Here is a 13,078-nt window from a genome sequence, read left to right on the forward strand (position 1 = left end):
AATAATATTCCTGAATTTTAAAAAATATATTCAGGAATTAGACAGTAATTACGAATTCAAAAATTCTTCATGGTTTCCAGAAAAATGTTTGTGAATTGAAAAAATATTATTGATTTCTAAATAACACAATTTCTAAAAATGTCTATGCCCTGTAAAAATGTTTGCGAAGTTGGAAAATATTCATGATTTCAAAATGTTCACAATTTTAAGAAAAATATTGACTGCTTCTAAAAATCTAAGCGAATTTGTACAAAAAGTTCACACTTTTAAATGTTGAATTGCACGAACAAAATTTGAATTTTATGAACATTTTTTAATTTTATGTACTTTTTCTGATTTCGATGAACAATAATTGTTCGCTTTTTTCCAAGAATGTTCCCGAAAAAAAAAAGATAAAAAGAAAGGAAAAAAAGGAGTAAAGGAAAAAGAAAAAAATGAAAGCAAAAAAAAACAGTGTGATTTGCACTATTGGGCCGGCCCAAAACATGTATGCGAGCGGAAGGGAGGTGTGTGTTTTCCTTCAAGGGGTATAGGTAACGCCGTTCTTGCGGTCACGTGTGCTTGTGTCCAGTGGAGGGAGGAACACAGCCTCTCCTGTTGAGCGGGCGCGGCTATACACTACCTATAGCGATGCCAACAGGAGAGGCTAGACATGTGTTGAAGAAAAAGGAAAAAAAGGTGAGAACTAAAATATAAACAAAAGAAAATTATTGAAACAAAGAACACCATGAACTGATAAAGGAAAACAGAAAATCATGAATAACACAAGAAGAAACAAAGATAAACATAAGGAAAATAAAATTAAAAGGGAAAAGTGGTGAAGAAACAACAAACAAAAAACAAAGAAAATGAAGGAGAAAAAAAGCAAACTGAAGACAAAATGGTGAAGAAAGACAGAAAACTGAAGAAAACTTGTCAAAAACAGTTACAAACAACACGAAATGAGTAGAAAAACAAGCCGAACCAGCTCAAACGAGCTACAGTACCGCGCCGGGCCATTACCCGAGCTTAAGAGGCGAGACTTCCTTTGATCAGTATAAGCGACATATAGCATTTAGCCGGTTTAGCACGGGGCACCTAGGGTCGTTGCTATTGGCCGATCCAGTAGCTCCATTCGTTCTTTCTTTCCTTTATTTTTATTAAAAAATTAAATATTGTAATATATATTTTTAAAACCTATATTACATAATACATTTAAAAACTTTCCCTGCTATTTAGGAAAATTTAATACAGTGTAAAGGTTTTGCTCGCTATGTTTAAAAAAAAATCTCACGACATCTATAAGCATTCACTAGTTAAAAAAATGTTTTCATTTGTAAAAAACATTGTTTATGCGGTTTTAAAATTTTAAGACAATTTTAACAATGTCTCATAAAATGGCCATACGGTTGAAAAAATATGTTTAGTGACAATTTAAAAAATATTTATACAATAAAAATGCGTGTAATTAAAAAAAGCTTCTGCCATTCAAAAAATATATTCAATATGCATTTATAATGTTAAACATGTATTCACAAAATTGTTCAAACATGTATTTGGAAATATTTTCATCGTGTATTTACAATATATTCAACGTTTATCAGAAAAATGTTCCACGTGCATACACAAATATACAACATGTATTGAAAAGGTAGATATGCATTTTTTAAATGATAAGGGGAAAAGGGAAAACGAAAAAACCAAAGATAACCATGAAGAAAAAGGGAAAAATAAGGGAAATACCCGCATGGAAGTGTGTAAGACCAGTTTGTACCCTTCAGTGCCGACCCATTAGTGAGGTAGCAGAAGTGTATGGAGTAGCATGGTTTTGAAGGTTCCAGAACCTTATGTTTGGTTTTATTTTATTTTTAATTTTTATGTTCTGGTTTTCTTTGGTTTATTCTTTTTATCATTTTTTTATTTTTTTCAAATTCATACATTTATTAAATTTATGAAAAAAAATTTAATTCATGATTTTTTTCTCATATACACGAATATTTTATGAATTTATGAAAATATTTAAAATAGGTGAACTTTTTTGAATTTTGTGGATTTTCGCTATTTCACGAACATTTATTTAATTCTCAAACTTTTCCCCCATTTTATGACTAGTTTTTAAGATTTACTATTTTTTGAATTCATGAATAAATTTTTCATTGGTGAAGACTCTTTAAAATTCATGAACATTTTTAAACCGTGCATAGTGGGAAAAAATAAAAGGCAAAAAGAAACCACAACTTGTACAAGGTGTGCGCCAATGGGCTAACCCACCCCACACGCTAGCGACCGAGATGTAGGCGATATATATCAGCACCTACTTATCCGTGTGACAAGTGGCACGACATCACGTGACAAGGTCGACCTCGTGTGCGCTTTGTGTTCGACACGTGGTGGAAGGAGAGGTTGTCGTGCAAGTTTTTTTTTCCTTTTGTGGTTGAATGTGTTGCACCGCTGGGAGTACAACTATGTTGCCCATGTATGCATAGGTGTGTTTCTCGTGGAAGCACATCTTTCATTTTTCCTTTCTTGTGTCGATGTGCTCCACCATGCATGGAGCACAACTATGCTGCCGGTGGGAGCACAACTGTGCTGTGGGTGGGAGGACACCTCCTTTGTTTTCCCTTTTATGGTTTGTGCTCTATCACGAAAAGCACACTTGCACTGTCAGTGAGAGCAACACTCGTGTTTGCCCGTGGGAATGCAGATGCATTTCGCGCGAGAGCACACCTGCACTATGCAAGGAGAGAGGACAAAGGCTACACTACAACCAACCAACCCCGAGAGGAGAAAGCTTTTCGTGCTTGCGGCAATGGTGGCGCTAGGCTTGTTTTATAGCAGGACATTGGCTTGGCATTAACAAAACCGCGGAGGCATGGCGTAGCTTCTCTGACATGCGGGTCCCCTACCTGCCTCCTCTCACTCTCACTGACATGCAGGGCCTTAGTGATTTAAAACACACTTCACTCTTCATATTTTCAACAGTTGACGATCAAGAGGGTGCTCAGCGGCATCGTGGTTTTCACCAGGAAAGCCATCAATCCTTGCTCTAGAATTGCCGGCTACTGTTCTGTCCCTGCAGTCATAGACATATTCTACAAGATCTAGCTAGGATGTTCTAAAATTCATACGTGTCTTTGCAATGTGTTTGAAAGATTTAAGGCTTTGTGGTTTCCTTTACATATTGGAACTGCACCTGGTTATAACAAGGTCATTCAGCACGAGATGAATCGTACACCTGCAATTTTCAAAAGAAAGCCACACTCCCTCCATAATCCATCCATTCACTATTAACCAAAAGACAAAGGACATATTTAGGCTCTCTTTGTAGAGTGAACGTTATCTACTGGTTATAACTCCCAATAGAGTTAACAGAGCATGTACCACCGCCGCAACCAAAAAGCAGGCGAACACCAAAGAAATAGGCACCAAACAAATGTCAGAAAAGAGAGCATTCCATATCAAAAGAGTTATGACGACCCTTGTCCACGAGAGCCAACAACATCATCTGTCAACAGTTTGCACACATCTAACAACGTTACTCCTGTCAAAGCCAAAAAGGCAAACACTATTCGGGGACATCAAATGCTGATATACAACATGGAAGAAGTTTTCTCAACACAGTTGGCAAAACACTCATGTTAGTTCACTCGCATCACTTCTTTGAAAAAAGTATTTTCAGCGAAAGCAGCTCAACGAGGATTGTAGGTCACGACATTGTATTAAGCAGCAGCATTCCTGGCACCACGAGATTGTGCTGATAGGGCCTCTGGAAATTTACATGTGGATCTTCGATTGCATATACATTTGATTCTCTTTTCCTTGTGAAACTTCCCAGCATAGCAGCAAAACCTATGTAAGAAGGAGAGATGGGGAAGCAAAAAGATCTTCAACATCTGGTATGTCAAATGATGGTGTGGTCAGGGAGCAATTAGTTGAGGTTACATTCCTGTACCAAAAATAATAATAGAAAATCAAGTTAAGAGCTCAGATAGCACGGCGGAACCTACAAAGAGAGGCCAACGAAATAAAATATGCGCAAGTTAATAAATATGAGATAAAGCAATGGGATATAAATACGTGTAAACGAATACACTGCATATGGACATGCTACAGATCACCTGAAAATTATTTAGCATCATGTAAAGTTACGGAGACTTTTTGTGGATCAAGTACAACTGTTTAATGACATATATCAAAAGACCTAAGAGGAAAGTTGTGACAAACAGCCTGCCTAATAGAAACGATATCAGCAATTTACCATTGGAGTTGCAATGTTCTACAACATGCACTCTTAAGTAGAAAACATAGAACACTCTTCTGGGTTCTGAAGCTACATGATCCCCACCAATAAGGAACAAGTGAATGTAGCATGACCATGCCAGTTCTCCTTTCGAATCTAACCTCCATTAGCATACGGCCGTGCCCTACAAACTAGTTAAAATTATGATTTGTGCTATTACATTGTTTATTTGGTTCCCTGTAGCTCAAGCTCTAGCATATCCACACAGCCACCAATGACATCAATTATGCTAAATCTAGTATCACTAACCTTGCAACAGTGCAGCTCCCTTCAGTTGCCTCTGACGGTGCCTCCACACGACATGGATATGGATTGCTGCAGCGGTCCTCCAGGACGGTGAGTCATACCTGTTCGACATGATCCAAGCATCAGTAAACAAACTAATATGGGGCCTGCATCAGCTTCATCAACTGAAAACTTAATGTGTACATATTTCAGCCGACCAGAAACTTAATGATGATACCTGATTGCCGCAATAACACGTGGATTTTGCAATACTGTTGAAAACTCCAGAGTGATTCTTTCCAAATCGGTGAACTGTAGCACAAAAGCTTCAACATTTGTTAGGCATCTGATCGTACGTATTGCCTTCCAGTGCAGCTTCATCCTCTCCCCATCTGATAGAAATTTGGACGATGTAATATAGAGAAGAATATGAGAAAAGATCAGTCGAACTAAAAAACAAATACAAAGCAATAAGCTAAGGTAAATATCTGCAAGCCTGCAACTTGCTACTCCAACCACCACATAAGCAGCTCTTCCCCACACACAGCTCCTTCATGTAATGGAGACTTGCTTCCATCTGCACTGATGCTTTCTAGTTTACCCCGCACTACAAAGATGATTTTTTCAACAAGATGATCCTGAGAAAGAATGTCACTTCCCCTAACATATAACTTATGCTTCAACTTGTCACAGACAGCGTCGCAAAGTCCACAATCCTTCAAAGCGAATAATCGAATCTACAAATAAAGACAGCATGGTTCTCACGATTAATATAGGGAAATTTGGGTTTGTACAATCAAAAGAACCTACATTAGATATATACCATCGAAAGATTCATCTTTAGATATATACCGTCAAAAGATCGCAACGTTATAGCCATCTACCATTCTGTTTGTTTCTATTACTCTCGTTGCTACTGCACTTTTTTTAATCGATTAAGTATTTTCCAATTTCAGATTTTGCCCTTGTGCAAAAACAACTCAACACGAACCAGGCTCAGGCAGACACACACGCACTGTGAGTGTTTCAGGCATCTCATGACTAATTTCAGAAACATATTTAGGGGTGATGTGCTGAAGTATATGTGTGCTACCTCTTGAGCATGTGTTGTTTTTCCCTTGAAGAGGAAAGGGTGATGCAGTAAAGCAGCGTAAGTATTTCCCTCAGTTTTGAGAACCAAGGTATCAATCCAGTAGGAGACCACACGCGAGTCACCTCGTACCTACACAAACAAATAAGAACCTCGCAACCAACGCGGCAAAGTGGTTGTCAATCCCTTCACGGCCACTTGCAAGAGTGAGATCTGATAGAGATAATAATAAGATAAACATTTTTGGTATTTTTATGATATAGATTGAAAGTAAAGATTGTAAAATAAACGGTGCAAGAAATAGCTAGTTGACGGAAAATTAATATGATGGAAGATAGACCCGGGGGCCATAGGTTTCACTAGTGGCTTCTCTCAAGATAGCATAAGTATTACGGTGGGTGAACAAATTACTGTCGAGCAATTGATAGAATTGAGCATAGTTATGAGAATATCTAGGTATGATCATATATATAGGCATCACGTCCGCGACAAGTAGACCGACTCCTGCCTACATCTACACTATTACTCCACACATCGACCGCTATCCAGCATGCATCTAGAGTATTAAGTTCATAAGAACAGAGTAACGCTTTAAGCAAGATGACATGATGTAGAGGGATAAACTCATGCAATATGATATAAGCCCCATCTTTTTTATACTCGATGGCAACAATACAATACGTGTTGTTTCCCTTTCTGTCACTGGGATCGAGCACCGCAAGATTGAACCCAAAGCTAAGCACTTCTCCCATTGCAAGAAAGATCAATCTAGTAGGCTAAACCAAACTGAAAAATCGAAGAGACTTGCAAAGATAACCAATCATACATAAAAGAATTCAGAGAAGATTCAAATATTGTTCATAGATAATCTTCATCATAACCCCACAATTCATCGAATCTCGACAAACACACCGCAAAATAAGATTACATCGAATAGATCTCCAAGAGAATCGAGGAAACTTTGTATTGAGATCCAAAGAGAGAGAAGAAGCCATCTAGCTAATAACTATGGACCCAAATGTCTGAGGTAAACTACTCACACATCATCGGAGAGGCTGTGGTGTTGATGTAGAAGCCCTCCGTGATAAATGCCCCCTCCGACGGAGCGCCGAAAAAGGCCCCAAGATGGGATCTCACGGGTACAGAAGGTTGCGGTGGTGGAATTAGGTTTTCGTGGTGCTCTCCGATGTTTTCAGGGTACGTAGGTATATATATAGGAGGAAGAAGTAGGTCGGTGGAGCCATGAGGGGCCCACAAGGGTGGAGGGCGCGCCCAGGGGGTAGGCGCGCCCCCTGCCTTGTGGCTTCCTCATTGGTTGCTTGACGTCCACTCCAAGTCCTCTGGATCACATTTTTTTTCCAATAATCACACTCCTGAAGGTTTCATTCCGTTTGGACTCCGTTCGATATCCTTTTTCTGCGAAACACTGAAATAGGCAAAAACTGCAATTTGGGATGGGCCTCCAGTTAATAGGTTAGTCCCAAAAATAATATAAAAGTGTATAAATAAGCCCATTAAACATCCAAAACAGAATATATGATAGCATGGAGCAATCAAAAATTATAGATACGTTGGAGACGTATCAAGCATCCCCAAGCTTAATTCCTGCTCGTCCTCGAGTAGGTAAATGATAAAAACAGAATTTTTGATGTGGAATGCTTCCTAACATATTTCTCAATGTAATTTTCTTTATTGTGGCATGAATGTTCAGATCCGAAAGATTCAAGATAAAAGTTTAATATTGACATAAAAATAATAATACTTCAAGCATACTAACTAAGCAATCATGTCTTCTCAAAATAACATGGCCAAAGAAAGTTCATCCCTACAAAATCATATAGTTTGGTCATGCTCCATTTTCATCGCACAATAATGCTCTTATCATGCACAACCCCGATGACAAGCCAAGCAATTGTTTCATACTTTAGTAATCTCAAACTTTTTTCAACTTTCACGCAATACATGAGCGTGAGCCATGGATATAGCACTATGGGTGGAATAGAATATAATGAAGGGGGTTATGTGGAGAAGACAAAAAGGAGAAAGTATCACATTGATGCGGCTAATCAATGGGCTGATGCCCATCAATTGATGTCAATGCAAGGAGTAGGGATTGCCATGCAACGGATGCACTTGAGCTATAAATGTATGAAAGCTCAACAAAAGAAACTAAGTGGGTGTGCATCCAACTTGCTTGCTCGCGAAGACCTAAGGCACTTGAGGAGGCCCATTGTTGGAATATACAAGCCAAGTTCTATAATGAAAAATTCCCACTAGTATATGAAAATGACAAAACAAGATACTCTCTATCATAAGGATCATGGTCCTACTTTGAAGCACAAGTGTGGAAAAAAGGATAGTAACATTGCCCCTTTTTATTTTTATTTTTATTTTTTGGGCCTTCTTTTTTTTGGCCTTTTTTGGGACAATGCTCTATTAATGATGATCATCACACTTCTATTTATTTACAACTCAATGATTACAACTTGATACTAGAACAAGGTATGACTCTATATGAATGCCTCCGGCGGTGTACCGAGATGTGCAATGACTCATGATTGACATGTATGAAAGAATTATGAACGGTGGCTTTGCCACAAATATGATGTCAACTACATGATCATGCAAGGCAATATGACAATGGTGATGCGTGTCATAATAAACGGAATGTTGGAAAGTTGCATGGCAATATATCTCGGAATGGCTATGGAAATGCCATAATAGATAGGTATGGTGGCTGTTTTGAGGAAGATATAAGGAGGTTTATGTGTGATAGAGCGTATCGTATCACGGGGTTTGGATGCACTGGCGAAGTTTGCACCAACTCTCAAGGTGAGAAAGGGCAATGCACGGTACCGAAGAGGCTAGCAATGATGGAAGGGTGAGAGTGCGTATAATCCATGGACTCAACATTAGTCATAAAGAACTCACATACTTATTACAAAAATCTACAAGTCATCAAAAACCAAGATTATGCGCATGCTCCTAGGGGGGTAGATTGGTAGGAAAAGACCATCGCTCGTCCCCGACCGCCACTCATAAGGAAGACAATCAAATAACACCTCATGTTTCAAATTTGCTACACAACGTTTACCATACGTGCATGCTATGGGACTTGCAAACTTCAACACAAGTATTTCTCAAATTCACAACTACTCAACTAGCACAACTTTAATATTACTATCTCCATATCTCAAAACAATCATCAAGTATCAAACTTCTCTTAGTATTCAATGCACTTATATGAAAGCTTTTTTATTATGCCTAAAAGCAAATTGCCATGTTGTTCTAAAGGACTCTCAAAGTAATATAAGTGAAGCATGAGAGATCAATTATTTCTATAAAATGAAACCACCACCGTGCTCTAAAAGATATAAGTGAAGCACTAAAGCAAAAACTATATAGCTCAAAAGATATAAGTGGAACACATAGAGTATTCTAATAAATTTTGATTCATGTGTGTTGATAACCTACAAGTATAGGGGATGGCAACAGTTTTCGAGGGTAGAGTATTCAACACAAATTTATTGATTCGACACAGGGGGGCCAAAGAATATTCTCAAGTATTAGCAGCTGAGTTGTCAATTCAACCACACCTGGATAACTTAATATCTGCAACAAAGTATTTAGTAGCAAAGTAATATGATAGTAGTGGTAACGATAGCAAAAGTAATGGTAGCAAAAGTAATGTTTTTGGTGTTTTGTAGTGATGATAGCAATAGCAACGGAAAAGTAAATAAGCAAAGAACAATATATGAAAAGCTCGTAGGCAATGGATCGGTGATAGAGAATTATGCCGGATGCGGTTCATCATGTAACAGTCATAACTTAGGGTGACACAGAACTAGCTCCAATTCATCAATGTAATATAGGCATGTATTCCGAATATAGTCATACATGCTTATGGAAAAGAACTTGGATGACATCTTTTGTCCCACCCTCCCGTGGTAGCGGGGTCCTAGCGAAAACTAAGGGATATTAAGGCCTCCTTTTAATAGAGTACCGGACCAAAGCATTAACACATAGTGAATACATGAACTCCTCAAACTACGGTCATCACCGGAAGTGGTCCCGATTATTGTCACTTCAGGGTTGCCGGATCATAACACATAGTAGGTGACTATAGACTTGCAAGATAGGATCAAGAACTCTCATATATCAATGAAAACATAACAGGTTCAGATCTGAAATCATGGCACTCGGGCCCTAGTGACAAGCATTAAGCATAGCAAAGTCATAGCAACATCAATCTCAGAACATAGTGGATACTAGGGATCAAACCCTAACAAAACTAACTCGATTACATGATAAATCTCATCCAACCCATCACCGTCCAGCAAGCCTATGATGGAATTACTCACGCACGGCGGTGAGCATCATGAAATTGGTGATGGAGGATGGTTTATGATGACGACGGCGACGGATTCCCCTATCCGGAGCCCCGAACGGACTCTAGATCAGCCCTCCCGAGAGAGTTTAGGGCTTGGCGGTGGCTCCGTATCGTAAAACGTGATGAATCTTTCTCCTTGATTTTTTTCTCTCCGAACATGAATATATAGAGTTGGAGTTGAGGTCGGAGGATCTCCAGGGGGCCCACGAGGTAGGGGGCGCGCCCAGGGGTGTGATAGCCTGGCTTATTAGGGATGATAGACTACTCATATCAATAAGGAATTTCTTCTTTTCCGGGAGCCCATTCAGACAGAACTCCAAAGTTAAGCGTGCTCAGCTTGGAGTAGTGTCAGGATGGGTGACTGACCGGGAAGTTACTCTCGGGTGCGCACGAGTGAGGACAAAGTGCGCAGAAAAGACTAGTATTGATCTGTGGGGCCAGTCTAGATCCCGCCAGGAGTAACGACCACCGGCGGGTGTGTCCGGGGTGTTACAATTTGGTATCAGAGCTGACCCTCGCGGTTACACGGATGGTTACGGACAGGTGCGCGGTCATGTTGTTCATGACGTTTGTGACCCGTAGTGGCACCCGGCATGGCACATGTACCGGACTGGATGCACAGACGTATGTGCCAAGAGGGAACGTTCCTGTGGCCCGACGAGGACGTCGGTTCCTCTAAGTGGGGGTGTATGTGATAGCCTGGCTTATTAGGGATGATAGACTACTCATATCAATAAGGAATTTCTTCTTTTCCGGGAGCCCATTCAGACAGAACTCCAAAGTTAAGCGTGCTCAGCTTGGAGTAGTGTCAGGATGGGTGACTGACCGGGAAGTTACTCTCGGGTGCGCACGAGTGAGGACAAAGTGCGCAGAAAAGACTAGTATTGATCTGTGGGGCCAGTCTAGATCCCGCCAGGAGTAACGACCACCGGCGGGTGTGTCCGGGGTGTTACAATTTGGTATCAGAGCTGACCCTCGCGGTTACACGGATGGTTACGGACAGGTGCGCGGTCATGTTGTTCATGACGTTTGTGACCCGTAGTGGCACCCGGCATGGCACATGTACCGGACTGGATGCACAGACGTATGTGCCAAGAGGGAACGTTCCTGTGGCCCGACGAGGACGTCGGTTCCTCTAAGTGGGGGTGTATGTGATAGCCTGGCTTATTAGGGATGATAGACTACTCATATCAATAAGGAATTTCTTCTTTTCCGGGAGCCCATTCAGACAGAACTCCAAAGTTAAGCGTGCTCAGCTTGGAGTAGTGTCAGGATGGGTGACTGACCGGGAAGTTACTCTTGGGTGCGCACGAGTGAGGACAAAGTGCACAGAAAAGACTAGTATTGATCTGTGGGGCCAGTCTAGATCCCGCCAAGAGTAACGACCACCGGCGGGTGTGTCCGGGGTGTTACAATTCTGTATGGTACTTGTAACGCCCTCGATGCGGCTATAGCTCCCACATGTCGAGGCACGACTTAGAGACATAACCACATTGAAAGCAATGTCGCAAGTTAGGCAATCATCACAACATCCCATGTAATGCATAATAAAAGGGGAGGTACATAATTGGCTTACACTCGCCACGTCACATCAAAGTACATAAATAACATGCATCATACAAACACTCATGGCCCGACTACGGCGCCAAAATGGAAAATAACCCAACATGCGACAAGGCCCTGAATCAAACCCCAACTAGGCATCACTACTGATCATCGGGAAAGGAAACATAATAACGCTGAGAGTCCTCGTCGAACTCCCACTTGAGCTCGTAATCGTCACCTGGAGCGGAATCCCCTGGACCTGCATCTGGAGTTATAGTATTTGTGAGCCACAGGGACTCAGCAATCTCGCACCCTCGCGATCAAGACTATTTAAGCTTATAGGAAGGATAAGGCAAGTATATGTGGAGCTGCAGCAAGCGACTAGCATAGGTGGTGACTAACTTATACGCAAAAGAGAGCGAGAAGAGGAGGCAAAGCGCGAGCGAGAATCTAGAGGATCAACCTGCGCAAGCATAACTCCAACACCGTGTCCACTTCCCGGACTCTGCCGAGAAGGGGCCATCACGGTGACACACACAGTTGATTCATTTTAATTAATTAAGGTTCAAGTTATCTACAACTGGACATTAACAAATTCCCATCTGCCCATAACCGCGGGCACGGCTTTCGAAAGTTCAATCCCTGCAGGGGAGTCCCAACTTAGCCCATGACAAGCTCTCACGGTCAACGAAGGAATAGACCTCCTCCCAAGATGTTCCGATCAGACTCGGTATCTCGGTAACTCAAGACACTTCGACAGGTTAAAACAAGATCAGCAACACCGCCCGAATGTGCCGACAAATCCCGATAGGAGCTGCACATATCTCTTTCTCAGGGCACACTCAGATGAGCAAGACGACGGGTAGGCCAGCCCAGAGTTGCCCCTGGTAGCCCCGGACATCGCTCGGTGGGACCAACACTCAGAGGAGCACTGGCCCGGGGGGGGGGGTAAAATAAGATGACCCTTGAGTCTGCAGAACCCAAGGGAAAGAAAAGGCTAGGTGGCGAATGGTAAAACCAATGTTGGGCATTGCTGGAAAAGCTTTAATCAAGGCGAACTATCAAGGGGTTCCCATTATAACCCAACCGCGTAAGGAACGCAAAATCCGGGAACATAACACCGATATGACGGAAACTAGGGCGGCAAGAGTGGAACAAAACACTAGGCGAGAGGCCGAGCCTTCCACCCTTTACCAAATATATAGATGCATTAGGATAACATGGCAAGATAAGTATATCCCAACAAGTAATTAAATGTCCCAACAAGGAACGGCTCCAATCTTCACCTGCAACTAGCAACGCTATAAGAGGGGCTGAGCAAAGCGATAACATAGCCAATCAACGGTTTGCTAGGACATGGTGGATTAGAGTTTCAACATGGCAATTGGGAGGCTGACAAGCAAAAGGTAGGCATCGTAGCATTGGCATAGCAAGAGCGAGCAAACTAGCATAGCAAAGATAGTAGTGATTTTCGAGGGTATGATCATCTTGCCTGCACAGTTGTCAGAGTTGACTGGATCCTCACAAGCAAACTCAACGGGCTCCTCGG

General features: G+C 41.3%; 1 pseudogene; it reads right to left on the reverse strand.

Moving 5' to 3' along the window:
- Positions 1-3,685: 3,685 nt before the first annotated feature.
- The window catches only part of LOC125518531, a 58,083-nt pseudogene continuing 48,690 nt past the window's right edge, over positions 3,686-13,078 (reverse strand).

This window comes from Triticum urartu, chromosome 7, assembly GCF_003073215.2.
Source record: "Triticum urartu cultivar G1812 chromosome 7, Tu2.1, whole genome shotgun sequence".
Lineage (NCBI taxonomy): Eukaryota > Viridiplantae > Streptophyta > Magnoliopsida > Poales > Poaceae > Triticum > Triticum urartu.